The sequence below is a fragment of the Arachis stenosperma genome, chromosome 3, assembly GCF_014773155.1.
Source record: "Arachis stenosperma cultivar V10309 chromosome 3, arast.V10309.gnm1.PFL2, whole genome shotgun sequence".
NCBI lineage: Eukaryota > Viridiplantae > Streptophyta > Magnoliopsida > Fabales > Fabaceae > Arachis > Arachis stenosperma.
This window is the reverse complement of record NC_080379.1, coordinates 61,220,562-61,244,453: the sequence shown is the minus strand read 5'-3', so window position 1 is coordinate 61,244,453 and position 23,892 is coordinate 61,220,562. Positions and strand designations below refer to the sequence as shown.

The following is a 23,892-nucleotide window of genomic DNA, read 5'->3' as shown; positions in this document are numbered from 1 at the left end:
GTTACGGCAGAGCCATGATTATGGCTATGTATAAATGCATATATGCTGTTGAATGAATTGTGAATGTTGCACTTCCACTGTTGGAGATGAGAGTTTCCCTGGAAGGAAGCAGTGGCTAGCCACCATGTGCTCCAGGTCGAGACTCGAAGCTCTTTTGACCCTATGTCGTAAGGGTGGCCGGGCACTGTGAAAGCCCCGGATGAGCTCGCCCCCGTAAATATTCACCAGTGAAGGTGATGGATATAGATCATGATTATTGTGTGAGACAATTTACATAACTTTGATGAATAAAGTTCAGTTGCTTTTAAGCACTTTTTATTGTGTGAGAAGTGAGGTGAATGATTTGCTTCACTTGTTGCATGAGGAAGATTGGAGGATCCAACACTAAGGTGATCTGCGTGGTGGTTTCTTTCAGTTTTCTCCCCTTTGATCTAGGTTGTCAAGGACAAGTTCTTTGAAGGTCTAGTAGGGAATCCTTTCCAGTGACCTAGGTTGCTAAGAACAGGTATCTTAGAGGTCTAGTAGGAAAAATCCATTTATCTATTCTTTTTAAATTCCTTATCATCTGGTATCAGTTACAGGTCATAGGTAAATTATTATTTATCTACACGTTTCATGGGTCTTGTTTAATCTCTTTATCTTTTCTTTCAATTTATGCAATTTACTTTAGATTAAAAAAAATGAAAAAAAACTCTTCCTTAAATTCTATTACTGCAATTTCTGTTTATTCCAGTTAACAAAAAAAATTAAACATTAAAAAAAGAAAAAAACAAAATTTTAAATTTTCCCGTTGTTTATCTTTTCAAATTTTCCTTGGGTTCCACTTAGGATCCAATTTTGCTAGTTTTTGTCATCCTAGTATCACTCCTTGTTTCCTTTTTTTTCACATACTTTAATTGTCTTCTTGTCAAGTTGGAAGTTTCTATCATTCAGATTATCTTAGTTTGGTGTCTCAATTCCTCATCTTCCGAAGTGTAACTTGTTAAGGCAATCCAAGAGTGGAAAAAGGCAAGAGTGGTAAGCTCATCAGAGGGTAAAAGCCACGTATTGAGTGAAACACGAGTGTCCTATTCCGAGTGATACACGTGAGAAGAGTGTTGTAAGGTCTTTTCTTTTACAGGTTCATTGATGGCTAACACGGAAGGGAACCCCGATCCACAACTAACTTTCTGCCTCGACGCATTTGCCAGCATCCTTACAGGGATTCAACAACGTCTTGATGACATGGATTCTCGAATTAACTCTTTTTCCCCTAGGCGAAAAGTACGGTCACGAGAATCTATTCATAATGATTCTATGGAGTTTGAGGAGGAGACTTCATCCAGATCCTGGCATCATAGACAACCGGTAGATGTTGATAATAACCTTAATGCTATCAAGATGCGCATCACAGAATTTAAAGGCAGAAGTGATCCTGAGGCGTACCTGGAATGGGAACGCAAGGTAGAGCTCCTCTTTCAGTGTCATAACTATACTGATGTAAAAAAGGTAAGGCTAGCGGCTGTCAAATTCTCAGATTATGCCCTTGTCTGGTGGGCCGAGCGGACAAACAAAGGAGGCGGAATGGAAAACCACCAATTCTGTCTTGGGAAAAGATGAAGAAGGTCATGCGACAACAGTTTGTCCCTTCTTACTACTACAGGGAGCTACTGATAAACCACTATTTCATAGTTTATCTTGTGCTCAATTGAGTGGATTTTATCAACTCTTTACCCACTTATTTCTACTATTTGCATGGTTTTACATTTGCCTTCCTAATTATGTGCTTTGATTGAAAATATGCTTCTTTGGCCTTAAGTTCCCTATGTTTAATCCTCTCTTATTACCATTAGATGTCTTGATATGTGTGTTAAGTGTTCTCAGATATTATAGGGCAGGAATGGCTCAGAGGATGGAAAGGAAGAATGCAAAAATGGAAGGAATACAAGAAGTTGGAGAAACTGCTAAGATGTCCAACCTGACCTCTTCGCACTCAAACAGCTATAACTTTAGCTACAGAGGTTCAAATGATGTGGTTCTAGTTGCGTTGGAAAGCTAACGTCCGGGGCTTCGATTTGATATATAATATGTCATAGTTGCTCTGACTCTAAGTGATGCGAACGCGTGATTCACGCGGACGCGTCGTATCTGCGAACTTCAATCCGCGCCGGCCGCGTGGGCGACGCCTCCACGTCAGTTGGCTGCGACCTGTACGGACCAGAAAGCGCTGGAAGTGACTTCTGGGCTGTTTCAAACCCAGTTTTTGGCCCAGAGAATACAGATTAGAGGCTATAAAGTGGGGGAATGCATCCATTCATGATCATGCTTTCATAATTCACTTTTCATGTTTTAGATGTAGTTTTTAGAGAGAGAGGTTCTCTCCTCTCTCTTAGGATTTAGGTAGGATTTTTAGAAATTAGGATTTAGGACTTCTCTTAGTTTTAGGAGTGACTCTCGATCCCAGGTTCAATGTTCTTTTACTTTATATTTATCTCTTATTTTCAGATACCATTAATGCTTGCTTGTATTAGTTATGTTGCCTATTTGGCTTATGCTACATTCATGTTATGATTTTCTTATTTAACATTACTTGAGATATTTCAGTTTAATATTGCCTTCTTTTATTTATGCCATTGATTATTCCCAATCTGAGGATATTTTCATTCCAGTAGAATTAATTTACTTTTCCCTTTTTGGTCTTGGTTAAGAAATCAGTAACTCAAGAGTTATCTTAGCTCAACATAATTGATAACTGTTATCTTTGCTAATTGAACTGAACTTCAATAATCCCAACCTTTTCTTAGGAAATAAATAGGATTCGAAGGTCAACTAATCAGTCCCTTGACTTTCCTTTGCTTTAGCAAAGGTTGACTAAGTGGAATTAAGATTCAACTTTCATTATTATTGATAAGAATAACTAAGTCTAGACTTCCAATTTCTCCTACCTTGCCAAAGGGTTTGCTTTACAGTATTTATTTATTTTAATTATCATTTAAATTATTTGCCATATTTACTCCTCGTTCTCAAAACCCCAATTTTACCTTTTTCATAGCTAATAATAAGAACATACCTCCCTGCAATTCCTTGAGAAGACGACCCGAGGTTTAAATACTTCGGTTATCAATTTATTTAGGGGTTTGTTACTTGTGACAACCAAAACATTTGTATGAAAGGACTTTTGTTGGTTTAGAAGCTATACTTGCAACGGGAATTTATTCTGAATTCTAGACCACGCAAAAATCCTCTCATCAAAATGGCGCCGTTGCCGGGGAATTACAAACGTGTGCCTTATTATTGATTATTGTAAATATTTTTCAAAAAAAAAATTTCTTTTGCTTATTTATTTATTTTTGTTTTTAATTTTTGTTAATTACTATGAATTCTCACCCCTCTGGTTTCAAGTTTGATTTCAATGTTGTTGTAAGGAATGGAAACTATAATGAAAATAGGCATCCAGGTTGGAACAATCAAAGATGGGAGGAGCCACAAGGATTTGATCAACCCTCATGGCAACAACCACCTCCAATGGTCTATCAACAACCACCACCATATGCCCATGAACTATCTCCTCAACACAACTTTGGACCACCACACTCACAAGCCAACTACAACCAAACACCACCATATGATCCTAACCCGTATCCACCATACCAACCACCTTATGAGCCAAATGAACCATACACAGAACCACCACCTTTCCAACACAACTACTCTCATGAACCACCACCTCAATGTTCACCATCTCCATATCATTATCAAGATGAATCACCTTCCTATTATGAACCCTCTCTCCCAACCAATGAATTCTCATATCCACCCCAACCTCCAATGGATGACAGACTTCGTGTTATTCTTCAAAGGCAAGAAAGGATGAATAAGAGTGTGCTAAATTTTGCGGCCGCCTTAGGCAAGTTCGTAAATATAATAGCTTCCCAATATCTGAGCACTCAAAGAACTCCCATGGCTACATGTGGAGAATCAAAAGAAGAGCAAAGCATGAAGGAGACACTAGAAACTTCAGTGGACAACGAGGGACATGGCTTTGCATTGGAACAAGTAGAGAAAGCCATAATAGTTGCAGAGGAAGAAGTGGTTGAAGACTTAGGAGATGCTGAACCTCCATGGGAAAGTCAAGACATAGAGCCTCCTTCCAAGACGGTTGCAATTGATGTTGAGGAGGGTGTACAACCTCCAAGGCATATCATAGCTAAAGACTTTGAAAAGGTTGATCAAGAGATGGAGATTCAAGAAGAAGAAGCACAACCTCCTATGCCCTTGGTAAGCAATGAAGAGGAGATTGAATTGGAAGAAAGCTACCAAGAGGAAGAGGTTAAAATTGAAGAAGCTTGCAAAGAGGTGGTAGTTATCAGAAAATATCACAAAGGAGTGGAGCTTGCAATTTCATTAAAAATACCTCCCCCTAAGTTGCCATCATCCTTCACAACATTCAAGTGGGTAAAATTCATATCCCTTAGCTTTCTAATTCCATTTGAATATGGGCTACTTGAGACGGATGGCCAACTTAGAGCTCTTTGTGACATTAAGAGTAAGAGGAAGATGGCCAGTGGTAAGAATTGTCCTGCAAGGTTCATCATGGTTGGAAGCTCAAAGTTTAAACACAAAGGTTGGTGTAAAGCTCAACTGAATGGGTCTAGGAAGTTGTTTGGCCGCTTACGTGAGAATTTAGACTGCTTGCCACCCGGATGGAACAATATTGCTCAACCAAAAGACGGGTGCAAAGGCAAGGTCTGGGACCCCGGAATCCATTCTACCAATCACCACTCTTGGGGCCTTGTCACTTGCTTTAACTTGATTGAAGGCTTTCTGCGCCTAGTTTGGGATCCCGGAGGCTATTAGAAGTACAAACATTGGTGGGGATTCCTGGATCAATATAAGCACAAGCCACCCTAGCAGGAAGCTCATCAAATGTCCAACTTAAGGACTATAACTAAAAGTGCTAGGTGGGAGACAACCCACCATGGTATGATCGTTCATTTTGCAATTTTAATTTTATTTAGTTTTGTTTGTTTTTTAGATTTATTTTATTTTATTGAACCTGGAATCATGCATAGCATTCACATTAAGCACTGCATTTGCATTAAAAAAATGGAAAAACACGCACGCGACGCGGCAGCATCGCTGACACGTCTGCGTCACTAGTACATTGGGAAGAAAAGAATTGAACAGAGAGTCACGCGAGAGCGTGGCTGGAGGCGCGCCTTTAGCATAATTTGACCCCACGCGACCGCGTCGCTCACGCGACCGCGTCATGTGGAACTTTGGCCTCCCACGCGACCGCGTCACCCACGCGACCGCGTCACCCACGCGACCGCGTCACCCACGCGACCGCGTGGCTCTGTAAATCGACGTAAAAGGGTGTATGGCCGAAAGTTGTGCTGGAATTGGGCTGAACTCGTGCTAGAAGCCCAAGCCCTCCGACGCGAACGCGTGCCCCACGCAGCAGCGTCGTTTTCCAAAAATGACCATCCACGCGATCGCGTCACCCAAAATTTAACAAAAACAAGATTTTGAACAGAGAGTTGTGCGAGCGCGAGGCTGCCCTCGCGCCAGTAGCATAAACCGTGTCACGCGACCGCGTGACCGACGCGATTAACTTAAAGCGCAAGTCACGCGACCGCGTGCCCCATGCGTCCGCGTCGCTTGCGCCGCACAGCTTATCCTAATATGCCAAATATCTTATCTTTTTTTTCCCAATCCTAATTTTTCCCTCCCTCCTTTCTTACTCACTTCTTTCCCTTCTCATTCTTCTTATCTTTCATTTTCTTTTACTTAATTGCATACTTTCATTCATTGCATTATTTTCATTGGTGTTAAACTTTCTTATTCAACTATTACAACTTTTCTGGTATTATCTGGTGCTTAGTGACTTGTTTGCACTGTTGGGTAATATTATTTAAGTCAATGCTAATCTTTTATGATATTTGTATTAATTTTGCATTGACATGAATTTATATTATCTTGCACTCTCTTTTCCATTATTGCAAATTTTGCACTCTTGCTTTGCCATGTACTTCTACTGTTTTCTCACTTGCATGTTGTAGCTACCATGTAATTGAGACCCTTATTATCTGGCATTAACACCCATATTTTATTTATTTTCTATCTTTATTTTTGGGTTATTTTTCTTCTTTTCCCTCTTCTTTCAGGATGGCCACCACGAAGGGAGAGGAAAAGCTTCTTAATGGGAAGACAAACAAGTCCACCTGCACAATCTTTGGAGAAAGGCATCAGTTGGAGCAGCCCATCCACTTTTACATCTTAGCATGCACCGAGGACGGTGCAATCTTTAAGTGTGGGGAGGTCGACACCGATCTCCATGGGTTAGTACTTTCTTGTCTCAACACCAATGTTTAAATTTTCTTTGTAGCTAGTTGTTGCATTTGCATATTTATTTGATTTTGTGCATATTTTACCACTTGGTTGAAGAAATATTTTCTTTTTCAAGAAATTTTTATAGTATTTCACTAATTTAAATTGAAAATTTTTTGTTAAATTTGTTTGAAGTTATATTTGGAACATGGTTTTTGAGTCAAAGAACACACAACCTGTGAGATTTTGAGCTTATTTACATGGTTACATTATTTAACCATAAATATTTTATTCTTGTGTGTTTCCTCCTCTATGATTGTAATCTATATTTTATTCCAATCTATATGTCCATTATTTAGTGTATTTACATGCTTGCATATGATTGAGGCCATTGTTTGATTTTAGCTCACTTATCCCAAATAAGCCTACCCTTTAAATCACCATTGTCAGCCACTTTGAGCCTTTTAATCCCTATTTGTTCTGTATTTTACCACATCACTAGCCTTAAGCAGAAAAACAAAAGTAATATCCCAATTGAATCTTTGGTTAGCTTAAGATAGAGATTGTGCATCAACTAAGTGTGGGAAAAACTGTGGGAACATGGGTTAATAAGGGAATGTATCACGTCTCTAATCTATTTGAATATTGGGAATTTGGGAACCTACTCATGAAAAACCAAAATAGAAAAATAATGGAGAATCCATGTGCATTGATAAGTTATGTTTACTTTTATGATTCAAAAAAAAGAGAGAAAAAGAAAAAAAAGAAATATATATAATATATAATATAAATAAATAAATAAGGGGACAAAATTACCCCAATGTTAAGTTAATGAAAAATCAATGCACATGTGATAAATTAAAAAGAAAAAGTTGATACATGAGTATGTGATGTAAAAGTGGGAATTTTGGGTAGCTAGGCATGAACTAGCGTTATATAGAGTATATGTATGTTAGGTGAAAGCTTAGGATAATTAAAGATTCAATTTATTATAAAGCTCACTTGGCCATACATATATCCTTACCTTTACCTCAGCCCCATTACAACCATGAAAAGACCTCATGATGTTTGCATTGGTACATTAAATATTTGTTGATTGGTTAGATGAAGAACAAGGTTTAGAAAGCATAACTAGAGAAGAGTAGAGTAAATAACCCTATACACTTGAGAGATTAGAGTGATATGCACTTCCAGTGAGGGTTCAATGCTTGATTCTATGTTCCCTGCTTTCATGAGCTATCTTCTTACAAGTTTACTTGTCTTTTATTGTATAATTTGAATTAGTGAAATCTGATTTATGTTTGTCTTGGAGAACTTATTTATTTTTAACCAAGTAGGTAGAAGCATTTCACATTTAGTTGCATTCATATAGATAGGATTGCATTTCATACTTTCTACCATTCCTCTTCATCTTTATAGCTTCTCTTGAGCTTAGCATGAGGACATGCTAATGTTTAAGTTTGGGGAGGTTGATAAACCACTATTTCATGGTTTATCTTGTGCACAATTGAGTGGATTTTATCAACTCTTTACCCACTTATTCATACTATTTGCATGGTTTTACATTTGCCTTCCTAATTATGTGCTTTGATTGAAAACATGCTTCTTTGGCCTTAGGTTCCCTATGTTTAATCCTCTCTTATTACCATTAGATGCCTTGATATGTGTGTTAAGTGTTCTCAGATATTATAGGGCAGGAATGACTCAGAGGATGGAAAGGAAGAATGCAAAAATGGAAGGAATACAAGAAGTTGGAGAAACTGCTAAGCTGTCCAGCCTGACCTCTTTGCACTCAAACGGCTATAACTTTAGCTAAAAAAGTCCAAACGATGCGGTTCCAATTGCGTTGGAAAGCTAACGTCCGGGGCTTCGATTTGATATATAATATGCCATAGTTGCCCAGACGCTAGGTGACGCGAACGCGTGATCACGCGGATACATCGCATCTACGAACTTCAATCCGAGCGGCCGCGTGGGCGACACCTCCGCGTCACTTGGCCGCGACCTGTACGGACCAGAAAGCGCTGGAAGTGACTTCTGGGCTATTTCGGACCTAGTTTTTGGCCCAGAGAATACAGATTAGAGGCTATAAAGTGTGGGAATGCATCCATTCATGATCATGCTTTCATAATTCACTTTTCATGTTTTAGATGTAGTTTTTAGAGAGAGAGGTTCTCTCCTCTCTCTTAGGATTTAGGTAGGGTTTTTAGAAATTAGGATTTAGGACTTCTCTTTGTTTTAGGAGTGACTCTCGATCCTAGGTTCAATGTTCTTTTACTTTATATTTATCTCTTATTTTCAGATACCATTAATGCTTGCTTGTATTAGTTATGTTGCCTATTTGGCTTATGCTACATTCATGTTATGATTTTCTTATTTAACATTACTTAAGATATTTCAGTTTAATATTGCCTTCTTTTATTTATGCCATTGATTATTCCCAATCTGAGGACATTTTCATTCCAGTAGAATTAATTTACTTTTCCCTTTTTGGTCTTGGTTAAGAAATCAGTAACTCAGGAGTTATCTTAGCTCAACATAATTGATAACTGTTATCTTTGCTAATTGAACTAAACTTCAATAATCCCAACCTTTTCTTAGGAAATAAATAGGATTCGAAGGTCAACTAATTAATCCCTTGACTTTCCTTTGCTTTAGCAAAGGTTGACTAAGTGGAATTAAGATTCAACTTTCATTATTATTGATAAGAATAACTAAGTCTGGACTTCCAATTTCTCCTACCTTGCCAAAGGGTTTGCTTTACAGTATTTATTTATTTTAATTGTCATTTAAATTATTTACCATATTTACTCCTCGTTCTCAAAACCCCAATTTTACGTTTTTCATAGCCAATAATAAGAACATACCTCCCTGCAATTCCTTGAGAAGACGACCCGATGTTTAAATACTTCGGTTATCAATTTATTTAGGGGTTTGTTACTTGTGACAACCAAAATGTTTGTATGAAAAGACTTTTGTTGGTTTAGAAACTATACTTGCAACGGAAATTTATTCTAAATTCTAGACCACGCAAAAATCCTCTCATAAGCTACATCAACGGCTCCAACGGTTATACCAAGGTTCTAAGTTTGTAGATGAGTATCATAAGGAGATGGAGATGCTGCTAATCCAAGCAAACATTGAGGAGGAGTCTGAGGCTACTATGGCATGTTTCTTGAGTAAGCTGAACCAAGACATTACAAATACTGTAGAACATCTCCCATTTGTGAGTATGGAAGACTTGGTGAACCTAGCTATCAAAGTGGGAAGATAGCAAAAGGCGAAAGAGTTGCGTAATTCTACTTCAAGGTGGAATTTGAGAGGTGCTAATTTCAGGGAGAAGACTGGATCCAAACCTACCGAATCAAAGGAGAAGCCCACAGAGCAGCACAGGAAGCCGCACACACCTAATTCCACTTCTACACCTCCTGCACGGCATCGTGATATTATCTGCTTTAAGTGTCGGGGATTAGACCATTATGCTTCCGAGTGTCCAAATAAAAGGACCATGGTAATTAAAGCAAATGATATTTTCTCAGAATCTGATAACTCAGATGGGTATGAAGACATGCCACATGCGGATGATGCTACAGATAATGAAGATATAGTTGAGTATGCTGTTAGTGGCGAGACCCTTGTTACTAGGCGGATCTTAAATGTACAAGCCAAGGATGATAATCTAGAACAGCGAGAGAACATCTTTCATACAAAAGTTTTATTGGGAGGTAAGGTTGGACTCATGATCATTGATGCTGGAAGTCATACAAACATTGCTAGCTCTACTTTGATCACGGAATTGGGGTTGAAATGCACCAAACACCCTAACCCTTACAAAATGGAGTGGCTAAGTGATGTTGGTGAGTTGAAGGTTATGAAGCAAGCCCACATACAATTCTCTATTGGGAGATATAGTGACGAGGTACTTTGTGACGTGGTTCCCATGCAGGCTTGTCATCTACTCCTAGGCCGTCCATGGCAGTATGATAGGAAGGTGGTCGATGATGGTTTCACAAACCGATACTCCTTCACTTAACTTGGGAAGAAGATTACCCTTGCACCTTTGACACCTAAAGAAGTGTACCTGGAGCAACTGAGCATGCGCAAATCTACTAAAGAGTCTTTAGGATGTGAGAAAATTGAAAAATAAGAGGGTAAAGAGAGGGCTTTGAGAGATGAAACGTGTGAGAAAAAGTGTCAGGGTCTGAGTGAAAAAGAGAGTTCTAAAAGAGAAGAATTTGTGGAGAGTAAGAGTGCTCACAAAATTTGTTTTTATGCCAAAGAGAGGGATCTGAACCATGCTAGTTTAGGGAAAAAAACATTGGTGTTAGTACGATTTAGAGAGTCTTTACTTTCTACCATTGAAACTAACCATAACCTGCCTAGTACTTTTATTTCACTCTTGCAGAAATTTGGCGATGTATTTCCGGATGAGATGCCCTTAGGTTTATCTCCATTACGAGGCATTGAACATCAGATTGACTTTGTCCCCGGATCAAGCATTCCTAATCGGCCAGCTTACCGGATCAATCCTGAGGAGACGAAGGAACTGCAATGGCAAGTCGAGGACCTTTTGGCTAAGGGTTTTGTGAGAGAAAGCATGAGTCCTTGTGCTGTTCCGGTACTATTGGTGCCCAAGAAGGATGGCTCATGGAGGATGTGTGTTGACTGCAGAGCTGTAAATAAGATTACAATAAAGTATTGCCATCCTATTCCTAGACTTGATGATATGCTTGATGAATTGCATGGTTTTGTTATTTTTACTAAAATAGATTTAAGGAGTGGTTATCATCAAATACGAATGAAACTTGGTGATGAATGGAAAACAGCTTTCAAAACTAAATATGGTTTGTATGAGTGGTTAGTTATGCCATTTGGTTTGACTAATGCACCTAGTACATTCATGAGACTAATGAATCATATTTTGCGAGAGTTTTTAGGTAAATTTGTGGTTGTTTATTTTGATGATATCCTTATCTACGTAAATGTCTTGATGATCATATTTTGCATGTTCAATCTGTTTTAGAGGTACTTAGAAAGAAAAAATTGTATGCTAATCTCCAAAAGTGCTCGTTTTGTCTGAGTAAAGTCGTATTCCTAGGTTTTGTGATAAGTTCTGAAGGAATTGAGGTAGATGACGAGAAGGTGAAGGCTATTAGAGAATGGCCCACATCTCAGAGTGTCTTTGATATTAGAAGTTTTCATGGTCTTGCGGGTTTTTATCGGAGGTTTGTTAAAGATTTTTCTACTATTGCTGCACCTTTAACTGAAATCATCAAGAAACATGTCAACTTTAAATGGGATTAGGAACAAGAACTTGCCTTTAACACCTTGAAAGAATTATTGTGTTCTGCCCCCATTCTTATTTTACCAGATTTTTCTAAAACTTTTGAAATCGAATGTGATGCTTTCGGAATTGGTATAGGTGCTGTTTTGATGCAGGAAAAGCGAGCAATCGCCTATTTCAGTGAGAAGTTGAATAGGGTCTGCCTCAACTACTCCACTATGATAAAGAGCTTTATGCCTTGGTGCAAGTTTTGGAAGTGTGGCAGCATTATTTGCTACCTAAGGAATTTATGGTACATACTGACTATGAATCCCTCAAACACTTGAAGGGCCAATGGAAGCTGAACAAGAGACATGCAAAATGGATAGAATTCCTTGAATCCTTTCCATATGTAATCGCCTATAAGCAAGGTAAAGAGAATGTGGTTGCTGATGCATTATCTAGAAGGTATTCCTTAATCACAACCCTTACTTCTAAACTGTTAGGTTTTGAGTGTATGAAGGAATTGTATGCAATTGATTCTGCTTTTGCCTCTATCTATGCTGCATGTGAACATGGTGTATATAACAAATTCTATAAGCATGATGGCTTTCTTTTTTGGGGTAAAAGAATTTGTGTACCTACTTGTTCTATTAGGGAGTTACTTGTTCTAGAATCACATAGTGGGGGTTTGATGGGTCATTTGGTGTGCATAAGACTTTGGATGTTTTATCTGAGCATTTTTACTGGCCCCACATACGTAAAGATGTTGAGAAATTTTGTGCTAAATGCATTGCATGTAAACAAGCTAAATCTAAGTCTTTACCACATGGTTTGTATACTCCCTTACCTGTTCTTGTGCATCCATGGGTTGATATTTCTATGGATTTTGTTCTTGGTTTGCCTAGAACTAGGAGAGGTCGAGATAGCATTTTTGTTGTGGCAGATAGATTTAGTAAAATGGCTCATTTCATTGCTTGCCATAAAACTGATGATGCCACACATATTGCTGACCTATTCTTTCGAGAAGTTGTGCGCTTACATGGTGTTTCCCAAACTATTGTTTCTGATCGTGATGTCAAATTCTTAAGTCACTTTTGGAAAGTTTTGTGGAGTAAGCTGGGAACAAAATTGTTATACTCAACTACTTGTCACCCTCAAACTGATGGTCAAACTGAAGTCAAAAATAGTACATTGGGAACCTTATTGTGTGCTATTGATGGTAAGAATTTGAAAATCTGGGAAGATTGTTTATCTTTTATTGAGTTTGCTTATAACAGGACAATCCATTCTTCCACTGGTTTTTCACCCTTTGAACTTGTCTATGGTTTTAATCCTCTCACTATCTTAGATATAATGTCTTTACCTTTGAGTGATCTTATTAGTTTAGATGGAGCTAGCAAGGCTGAGAAAGTTAAAGCAATACATGCAAAGGCTCATGACCTAATTGAGAGGAAGAACAAAACCACGACTAAAAGGGTTAACAAAATCCGAAAGCATATAGTCTTCGAACCAGGAGATTAGATTTGGGTACATTTGAGGAAGGAGAAATTTCCTACTCAAAGGAAGACTAAACTTGATGCTAGAGGGGATGGCCCATTCCAAGTGCTTGAGAAGATCAATGACAACGCCTACAAGATTGACCTACCAGGTGAGTATAATGTCTCTGCTACTTTCAATGTTTCTGATCTCTCTCCTATTGATATGGACACAGATTCGAGGATGAATCTTTTTGAGGAAGGAGGGAAAGATACATGCTCGGAAAGACAATAGGGGCATTCTAAGACAAAAGGGCAGAATGGAAATTTCACACTTCCAGAGGGCCCCATCACTAGAGCACGTGCAAAGAAGCTCAAGGAGAGTTTTGGAAACCTGGCAGCGCTTGTGCATATGGAGTTACATCAAGTTCTAACCAAGGAAGAATGGGCAAGGCCCATTGGGCTAAGTCAGGACAGCAAGAAGCCCAATAATGCTTTCCGAATTCAGTGGGAGGCATAATTTTTTTTTTAATTTCGAAATTCTAGACTTTTGTTTTAGTTTGTTATGTGGTCAAAAATTTGTTAGAAGACTTATTTTAAATCTGCTATGCTTAGTAGTATTTTTAGGGATTTTAAATTTAAATCAAATCTGATCTAATCCAATAAGATCAAATTTGATTTAAATTAGTTATCTTATCTTTTAGTTAATTGTTAGGTGCCTATTTAAACACCTTTGGTGAGATAATTTACATAACTTTGATGAATAAATTTCAGTTGCTTTTAAGCACTTTTTATTGTGTGAGAAGTGAGGTGAGTGATTTGCTTCACTTGTTGCATGAGGAAGATTGGAGGATCCAACACTAAGGTGATCTGCGTGGTGGTTTCTTTCAGTTTTTGCCCCTCTGATCTAAGTTGTCAAGGACAAGTTCTTTGAAGGTTTAGTAGGAAATCCTTTCCGGTAACCTAAGTTGCTAAGAACAGGTATCTTAGAGGTCTAGTAGGAAAAATCCATTTATCTATTCTTTTTAAATTCCTTATCATAAGATGTTAGGTTGTGTTACATTTTTGGAGAGAGCCAATGGCTCTCTTTATATAATTTGTGTTGCTATTTTATTTTATCTTGTTGGTTAAAGTTACATAAGAAAATATGTAGAGTAACTTGTTAGAATAGTTAATAGTTGAGTTAGTTGTAACTAAATAATTGCTAGCAAAATTTGTATACAGAATCGGTTAAGAGGTTAGCTTATTATGTTATTTAATAGTTAAAGCTAGTTGTAAAAGCTAGTAAGTAAGCTCAATTCAATGAAATCAATTTTGAGACGGTGAGAAAATGCCAAAAACTCTCTGGTCACAATTTCTTAGTTTGTGAAGTTTTTTCAATTTTCTTCCTAAACATTTTACCACTTTAACAATTAAAATAAGGGAGGTATTTGAATTTAAATGTTAATTATTAGTTTTTGACTTTTTAACCAGTTTGGACCGTATGAATGACTTGAGTTTAAGAATCGGATCATTGTTGGACCGTATGGAACTCCAGACGTCAGGTCCGAAACAAATTATAAAAATTCTTGATACTTGTAAAATTTTATGTTATATTTTTTTAGCACTTAGCTAGATAGAAAACTTATATTCTGTATAATAGATCTTTTTTTTTTCAAAATATATGAATTACGAAATTTGATGAACAATGAATGAACTAAATCTTTTATCATATAAATCTTTATGTGATAGAATGCTTTAATGTATTTCTATTTGATTCTATAAGCAGATTTTTTTTTTAAGTTGAAAAATGAATATATTTTATTGGAAACTCATATGTAAATAGTAAGTCGCTCATAATTTAGCATATAATAGAGAAAGAAAAACTTATTGTTAATGATATATTAAAACGGTCACTAAATATAATAAAAACATGAGAAAAAAAAACTGCTGCAATGATTTGGTGACAGTTTTACCAGTAATTAATTGTCCAAGCAATTGTCCAAACAATAATATACGGATGACGCTCAAATTGGTGACCGTTATGTAACTATCGCAAAAAAGTTCAGCAAAATGGGTCAAAATCAAATATATATATTGGAGAAAGAAACTAATAGGATATATATGCTGTTGTTTCATTGTAGTTGAATCGTCAGAACATCAAATATATATATTGGAAAAAGAAACTAATAGGATATATAAAAGAATTTAATTATATAAGAAGAATGTAAACAAAAATGATTATTTATATATATTTTAATTATATAGTATTACATTTTTAAAATACTTTAGCTTTTCATTTGAGAAATATGAGTCAAAATCTAAAACAAAAATTTCTATAAAAAATTACATGCGTTATATATGTGCATTAACTAACAAATGAAATAAAATTAATCTTATAAATATTTTATACCAACTTTAATTTATAAAAGATATCTTTATTCTTCTACTAATTAATAAAATATTTAATCGTAGAATAATTGATGTTGGCTAGGTAGTATAATTAATTAATTAATTAATTGTTGGCTAATATTTTATATTGAATAATATATTGAAATTGATATCTAAAATGTTAAGCATGTCCTGCAAGGTCTACATTTGTTTTTGAATTTTTTTTTATATCGTTTCTTCAAATGAAAATAGTTATACTTTTTAAACAGATCAGATCACATATACAACTCGTTATGGAAGTTTTACAATTTTGATTTATATTAAAAGCATTTAATTTTTATGCTTGGTTATAATAAAAAAATTATATAAATAACTAATTATATATTATTATATCAATAAAAATAATTAATTTTTAAATTTATTATTTAAAGAATTATTTAAATATATAAATTTAATTAACTTATATTATTAATATATTAAAGTTAAACCCATATTAAAAAAAGCAAATCGCACGTACAATAGGAATTTGTATGACTATGCGTGACTGACTTGAATATGAATTGTCAATAATGCAAGTTCCGACCAAAAAGAAAATATATAATTGCCAAATTATTTATTAAATTCTAAAATAAACAAACCCAGCAGCGTTAAGTCAAAGACATGAGGTACCACAAAAATATCCAATAATGCTTAAATTAAACACAAAGACAGAGATATATGTTGTGATAAGGATTGTTGTGATGAGGATGAATGATGTGGATGATCATTTTCTATGAGACTTAGTTTACTAAGAGTGATTGTATTTAATCTAGTTTGAAAAAGTAAAGCCTTGCACATGTATAAATAGGGGCATAGACTGAAGCTTTTACACACACAAAAGCAATAAAATAATTCTCTCTCTCTTTTATGTTGCAATACTTCTCTCACTCTCTTTATACTTCTTTATATTTTATGTTTTTTTACCTCTTCCTTGTTTATTTATTTAGTTATTTTATAACACGTTATCAGCACGAAGCTCTAACAAAATTTTAGGAAGACTTCAGGTAACAAATTTTTATTATGCGAATCTCTTTCATCTTGAATATAATACTTTTGATATATCTGTAAATAATTATTTATCATGGATACTAGATGTTAAAATCTATCTTGATTCAATGGATCTTGGAGATACCATTAAAGCTGAAAATAATACATCCCAGAAGGATATAGCCAAAGCCATAATTCTCTTTCGTCGTCATCTTGAAGTATGATTGAAAAATGAATATCCCACATTAAAAGATCTTGCAGATCTGTGGAAAGACCTTGAAGAAAGGTACAATCATGTGATACTTCCTCAAGCCTGATATGTTAGAGAAAATTTTCTCGACCTTCCATGTCTCGAATGTGCTCCTGTAGCAGCAGTATCGAGAAAAAGAAATTAAAAAGTATTTTGAATTAATTTATTGCTTTCTTGTTGCTGAATGCAACAATGAGTTACTTTTGATAAATCATGAAGCGCGTCCAGTTGGCGCCGCCCCATTTCCTGAAGTAAATGCGGCAAATTATAACCCCAGAAGAGGTAAATGGCAATATTTTGATGACAAGAAAAATTATGGAAGAAAAATGAATTATGTTCACAAGAAAGGATCTCACCAGAAGTGGGATAAAGAAAGAAATAATGGGCAAAGTATATCAATTGAGGATTAATGCTTCCGTTGTGGTGGAAAGGGCCATTGGTTACGTACCTATCGTACCCCAAGGCACCTAGTTGATCTTTATCAAGCATCCTTGAAAAGGGATGACAAAGAAAATGATAAAAATTCTACCACTCATTATGATGTATCTAATTTCTTTAAGGATTCTGAAGGAGATATTGGCTATTTGATCAATGATGGAATAATTTGATATATGTATGTGTTAAAAATGGCAAGGATATATTCTGAAGATATTTGCCTTGCAGATAGTGCAAGTTCGCACACTATTCTTAAAAGTGATATATATTTTACCCATCTTGTGCCAAAAGAAGAGTATGTTAACACTATTATTGGCTCAGGCAATGTGATAGAAGGCTCCGGAAGAGCTATAATTTTGTTTCCTGGAGGAACAAAATTTATAATAAATAATGCACTATTATTTACCAAGTCCCTGAGGAACTTGTTGAGTTTCAAAGATATTCGCCGAAATGGATATCATGTTGAGACAATGAATGAGGAAAATCATGAGTATTTATGTATCACAACTCATGATTCAAATAAGAAAGTTATATTAGAAAAATTACCCTCACTTTCATCTGGGTTGTATTATACCAAGATCAGTGCAATTGAATCACATGCCACTGTAAACCAGAAGTTTACTAGCTCAAATGAATTCATAACTTGGCACGACCGATTGGGTCACCCGGGAACAACCATGATGAGGAGAATTATTGAAAACTCTCATGGACATTCACTAAAGAACCAGAAGATTCTTAAAACTAGTGAATTTTGTTGTGCTGCATGTTCTCAGGGAAAGCTAATTTTAAAGCCATCACCAGTAAAGATTGGATTTGAGTCCCCTGAATTCCTAGAAAGGATTCAAGGTGATATATGTGGACCTATTCATCCACCATGTGGATCTTTTAGATATTTTATGGTCCTGATAGACGCATCTTCGAGATGGTCACATGTGTGCTTATTATCTTCTCGCAACCTGGCGTTTGCGAGATTACTGGCTCAAATTATTCGATTAAAAGCACAATTTCCAGAAAATCCAATTAAAGCAATTCGTCTTGATAATGCTGGTGAATTTACTTCCCAAGCTTTTGATGCTTTTTGTATGGCTAATGGAATAAGTGTTGAACATCCAGTAGCTTATGTTCACACACAAAATGGGTTAGCAGAATCACTTATTAAGCGCCTCCAATTAATTGCTAGACCCTTGCTTATGAGAACAAATCTTCCAACCTCGGTTTGGGGGCATGCTATTTTACATGCCGCAGCACTTATTCGTTTGAGGCCAACGAGTTATCATCAATTCTCTCCTATACAATTAGCTTTTGACCAGCAGCCAAATGTTTCCCATTTAAGAATATTTGGGTGTGCGATATATGTTCCCATTGCACCACCTAATCGCACCAAAATGGGACCCCAAAGAAAATTGGGGATATATGTTGGATATGATTCTCCCTCTATAGTAAGGTATCTTGAGATACAAACTGGTGATGTGTTTAAAGCCCGGTTTGCGGATTGTCATTTTGATGAATCAAAATTTCCAACATTAGGGGGAGAGAGTAAGCTTCCTGAAAAGGAACTTAATTGGAATGCATCATCGTTGATGCATTTAGATCCTCGATCAGGGCAATGTGAACTAGAAGTTCAAAAGATTATACATTTGCAAAGAATAGCAAATGAATTGCCTGATGCATTTTTCGATACAAAGAGGATAACCAAATCTTACATACCAGCAGAAAATGCCTCAATTCGAATTGACGTCCCAGTAGGACAAGTAGCCACTGAAGCAAATTCACGCCAGAAACGTGACAGGGCGGAAAATGCCCCAATTCGAATTGATGTCCCAGTAGGACAAATAGCCATGGAAGCAAATACACGCCAGAAGCGTGGCAGGCCTGTCGGTTCCAAAGATAAAAATCCTCGAAAGAGAAAAGAGGTAAATACGATTCCTGTTGAAAAAGACATAGTAAAGACACCGGCAGTTGTCCAAAATTCTGATATAACGCCAGAAGACGTTCAGGTACCTGAAAATTGTGAAAATGATGAGATCTCAATAAATTATGTCTTTACAGGAGAGAAATGGGACCGAAATAAGACAATTGTCAATGAAATATTTGCATATAATGTGGCATTAGATATCATGCATGAAAGTAAGGATCTTGAGCCAAGATCAGTCGAAGAATGTCAACAAAGGAATGATTGGCCAAAATGGAAAGAAGCCATGAAGGCTGAATTAGACTCACTTGCAAAACGTGAAGTCTTTGGACCTGTAGTCCGTACACCTGAAGATGTAAAACTTGTTGGATATAAGTGGGTATTTGTGAGAAAACGAAATGAGAAAAATGAAGTTGTGCGCTACAAAGCCCGACTTGTGGCACAAGGTTTTTCACAAAGGCCCGATATAGATTATGAAGAAACGTATTCCCCTGTAGTGGATGCGATAACATTGCGTTATTTGGTCAGTTTATCTGCATATCATAAACTGCATATGCATTTAATGGATGTGGTAACAGCCTATTTGTACGGCTCATTAGATCGGGATATCTATATGAAAGTCCCTGAAGGACTAAAGATATCTAAACCATCTAGTGAATATTCTCAAGGGTTATACTCAGTCAAATTGCAAAGATCTTTATATGGTCTAAAGCAATCTGGACGAATGTGGTATAATCGTCTTACTGAGTATCTGGCAAAAAAAAAAAAAACGGATTCAAGAATGATGATATCTGCCCATGTGTTTTCATAAAGAAAACTACATCTGGGTTCATTATAATTGCTGTGTACGTTGATGATTTAAATATCATTGGGACTCCTGAAGAGATTCCAACAATTATAAAAACTCTAAAAGAAGAGTTTGAAATGAAAGACTAAATTTTGTCTCGGCTTGCAGATCGAGCATATAAAAGACGGGATCTTTATTCATCAAACAACATACACAGAAAAGATCTTGAAGAGATTTTATATGGATAAGTCACACCCATTAAGTACCCCAATGATCGTAAGATCTTTAGATGTGAAAAAGGATCAATTCCGTCCTAAAGAAGAGAATGAAGATATCCTTGGTCCTGAAGTACCATATCTTAGTGCCATTGGAGCGCTAATGTATCTTGCTAATAATACGCGACCTGACATATCATTCGCGGTGAATTTACTAGCAAGATATAGTTCCTCTCCAACCAGAAGACATTGGAGTGGAATCAAACAAATTTTTGGATATCTCCATGGAATGGTTGATATGGGATTGTTTTATCCCTATGGATCCAAGTCACAATTAGTTGGCTATGCAGATGCCGGATACCTGTCTGATCCACATAAAGGGAGATCTCAAACAGGATACCTGTTCACATATGGTGGTACAGCTATATCATGGAGATCCACGAAACAGACAATTGCTGCAACATCCTCTAATCATGCTGAAATACTGGCGATTCATGAAGCTAGTCGCGAGTGTTTTTGGCTGAGGAGTTTGATTCAATATATTATGTCATCATGTGGACTGATTGATCAGAAGATAGCTCCAACTGTCCTGTTTGAAGATAATACAGCATGTATTGCTCAACTTAAAGGCGGATATATCAAAGGTGATAAAACAAAGCATATTTCTCCCAAATTCTTCTTCACTCATGATCTTCAAAATTAAGGGATAATTGATATCCAACAGATCCGCTCAAGTGACAATCTGGCAGATTTGTTCACAAAGTCACTCCCAAAATCCTCTTTTGAAAGATTGGTATATGAGATTGGGATGCGCCGATTTCATGACATTAATGATGTCGGCAAGAGGGGGAGACTGTACTCTTTTTTCCTTAGTCAGGTTTTTTTCCACTGGGTTTTTCTTGATAAGGTTTTTAATGAGGCAGTCCCCATCACAAAGGATATTGTACTCTTTTTCCTTCACTAAAATTTTTTTCCCATTGGGTTTTCTTTAGTAAGGTTTTAACGAGGCAATAATCCTAAATGGTCATCCAAGGGGGAGTGTTGTGATAAGGATTGTTGTGATGAGGATGAATGATGTGGATGACCATTTTCTATGAGACTTAGTTTACCAAGGGTGATTGTATTTAATCTAGTTTAAAAAAGTAAAGCCTTGCACATGTATAAATAGAGGCATAGACTGAAGCTTTTACACACACAAAAGCAATAAAATAATTCTCTCTCTCTTTTATGTTGCAATACTTCTCTCACTCTCTTTATACTTCTTTATATTTTATGTTTTTTTACCTCTTCCTTGTTTATTTATTTAGTTATTTTATACCAATATAGAAAGTTTTCAAGTATACTAGTATATTGATGTTTTAGTAAATTTTAACGATTGATTTTAATTATATATATTATATATTTTTTATAATTAAAATTAATAATTAAAATTTTTTGAAAACAATACTAGAAAATGGCATTTGAAAAAAAGATAGCGAGGAGAGAGAGTATGTCGAGGAGCACTGTACTGATGATTTTTAAATTCATAGTTTTTTTAAAACAAAATATAAACATCTCAATTTTAACAATTTATTTTACATAGTGATGCAAAATAATTATTTTATAGTCAAACAATAACGTAAAATATATACATATAATTTGGAGGAGGTATTTGTTTTGATATTTAAAAAATTTAAAATATTAAAATTAGAATTTTTTATTTTTGATTTCAAAAAATTTAACAATTTAAAACTAAAAATCTAATATTATTTTTTTAAAGAATTTTTATATTTTAAAAAAGACGAAAAAATAATATAATTTAAAATATCACAATTTGACCTCATATTTAAAATTTTTTAGCCACAAAGTGAAGTATATAAATTAAATTGTTAGGTAAAGTAAATAGTTATATTATTAGTGTGTAAATTGTAAACAATGATTTGAAGTATCCTGAAAGAGTTGCACATTATTATTGTCAACATTTTTGCAGTTTCTTTCTTTATTTATTTGTTTCCATGCTAACCGCAAAAACATTGACAATAATAGTATACAAAAACAGACACAAATTCCATATATATATATATATATATATATATATATATATATATATATATATGATGTCTAATTCAAACAGGTTAAAGTTTGATGAATAATGAGATAGTGAGATGTATGTTACATTAACCTTCCTCGTTAGGTTGATTTAATTTAGGTCTAATTATTTTTATAATTTTATTAAATTTTTAATTTAAATTTTATATTTTTTAATTAAATTTTTATACTATATAAAATTTTGTAAGCAAATTCTTATTATGACAAAAATATTAAAATTGACAGAATATTTTATTAAATTAATAAAATATTTTATTAATTTTAATAAAATATTTTATTAATTTTAATATTTTTATTATAATAAAAATTTAATTAAAAATTTTAATATAATAAAAAAACTTAATTAAAAAATATAAAAATTTAATAAAAAATTAAAAACTAACAGAATAATTAAACTTTTAATTTAATCCTCTTCGTACTTTTTAATTAATTAAGGTTAAATTACACAGTTGGTCCATATACTTTTAGTGAAATTGTAAATTGGTCCCTACACTTTAAAAGTTTGTAATTGGGTCCCTAAAGAGAATTAAAATTTGTAATTTAGTCCCCGCTGTTCAAAAAATGTTTGATTTAACAGAATATTCTCAGAATATTCTCTATTTTGAACATGTGAGTTGCACATGTGATAATAGGGACCAATTTACAACTTTAGTAAAAGTATGGGGACCAACTGTATAATTTAACCATTTGAAAATGATAAAAAATTTTCTAGGCTATCTGAATCCACCCCGCCCCTCCCCAACTCTCTCACTCACTTTCTCACTTTCCAAAATGGCACCCCAACCCCAACGCGCTCTCTGTCTCTCACCTCGGCTCACCATCGTCGTGCCTCTCGCCTCCGTCACTGCACCGGATCAACTAATAAATTGAGTTGCTATTTTTATGTTGATTGTTGTTATTTTTTTCTTAGACATTGAATTGTTCGCTTTGAGCATGCTTGGAATTGGAATTGTTCTCTTCCATTTATCGGTGTTCAGTATTGGGATTTGATGTACCAGAATCACTACCCACATATGTAATGAATCTGTTCTTTGGCAAGCGCACCAAATATCGTCAAGTAATAACCCACGGTGGAGTGGGATCGTATCCACAGAGATTGATTGATTGAGCAGTTTTGGTTAATGAGTTAATTAGGTAAGCTAACCAAAGTGGAGAATATTGAGTGCTGTAAATTAAATTGCAGAATTGTAAATGGCTCAAAAGTAAAAGAAAGCTATAAAGTGCAGAAAAGTAAATAGTAAGAATGTAAAGAACAGAAATGTAAATGACTGAATTGTAAATGGGGATAGGGAATAGCAGAATGTAAATAAAGCTATAAAGAATGTGGAAGATAAGAAGACGGGGGAACTCCCAGCTTCTTAAGTGGCACGCCCCTTGTGTTGACATCCCTGGCGTGCCATGCTTTCGAACCCAAGTGGCACGCCCAGGGTCTTCTTTACACAATGGTTAGCCTGGCGTGCCACGCCTTCGAACCCAAGTGGCACGCCCAGGCCTTCTCTTCTTGCTCCTCTTCCCTGGGCACTTGAACTGGCGTGGCACGCCTTGGTGTTCAAGTGGCACTTGAACTGGCGTGGCACATTTTTGTTTTTTTATGGTCCTTTTAGGTAAGATAAAGGGGTAGATAATGCAAGTCATCAGGACTGGAAGAGAAGAAAAAGTTGCGTATGAGAGAGGCGAGATGGAGGAAAGAGGTGAGACCTGACTCATGAGCACAAATGCGGTGGATCCGGCATAGCGACGGTGAACCGAGGTGAGAGAT

The 23,892-nt window shown here is 35.6% G+C and overlaps 1 pseudogene; it reads left to right on the top strand.

Annotated features, from left to right (window-relative positions):
- The first annotated feature begins 1,128 nt into the window (after positions 1-1,128).
- LOC130966183 (uncharacterized) lies at positions 1,129-13,345 on the top strand (annotated as a pseudogene).
- Positions 13,346-23,892: the final 10,547 nt, after the last annotated feature.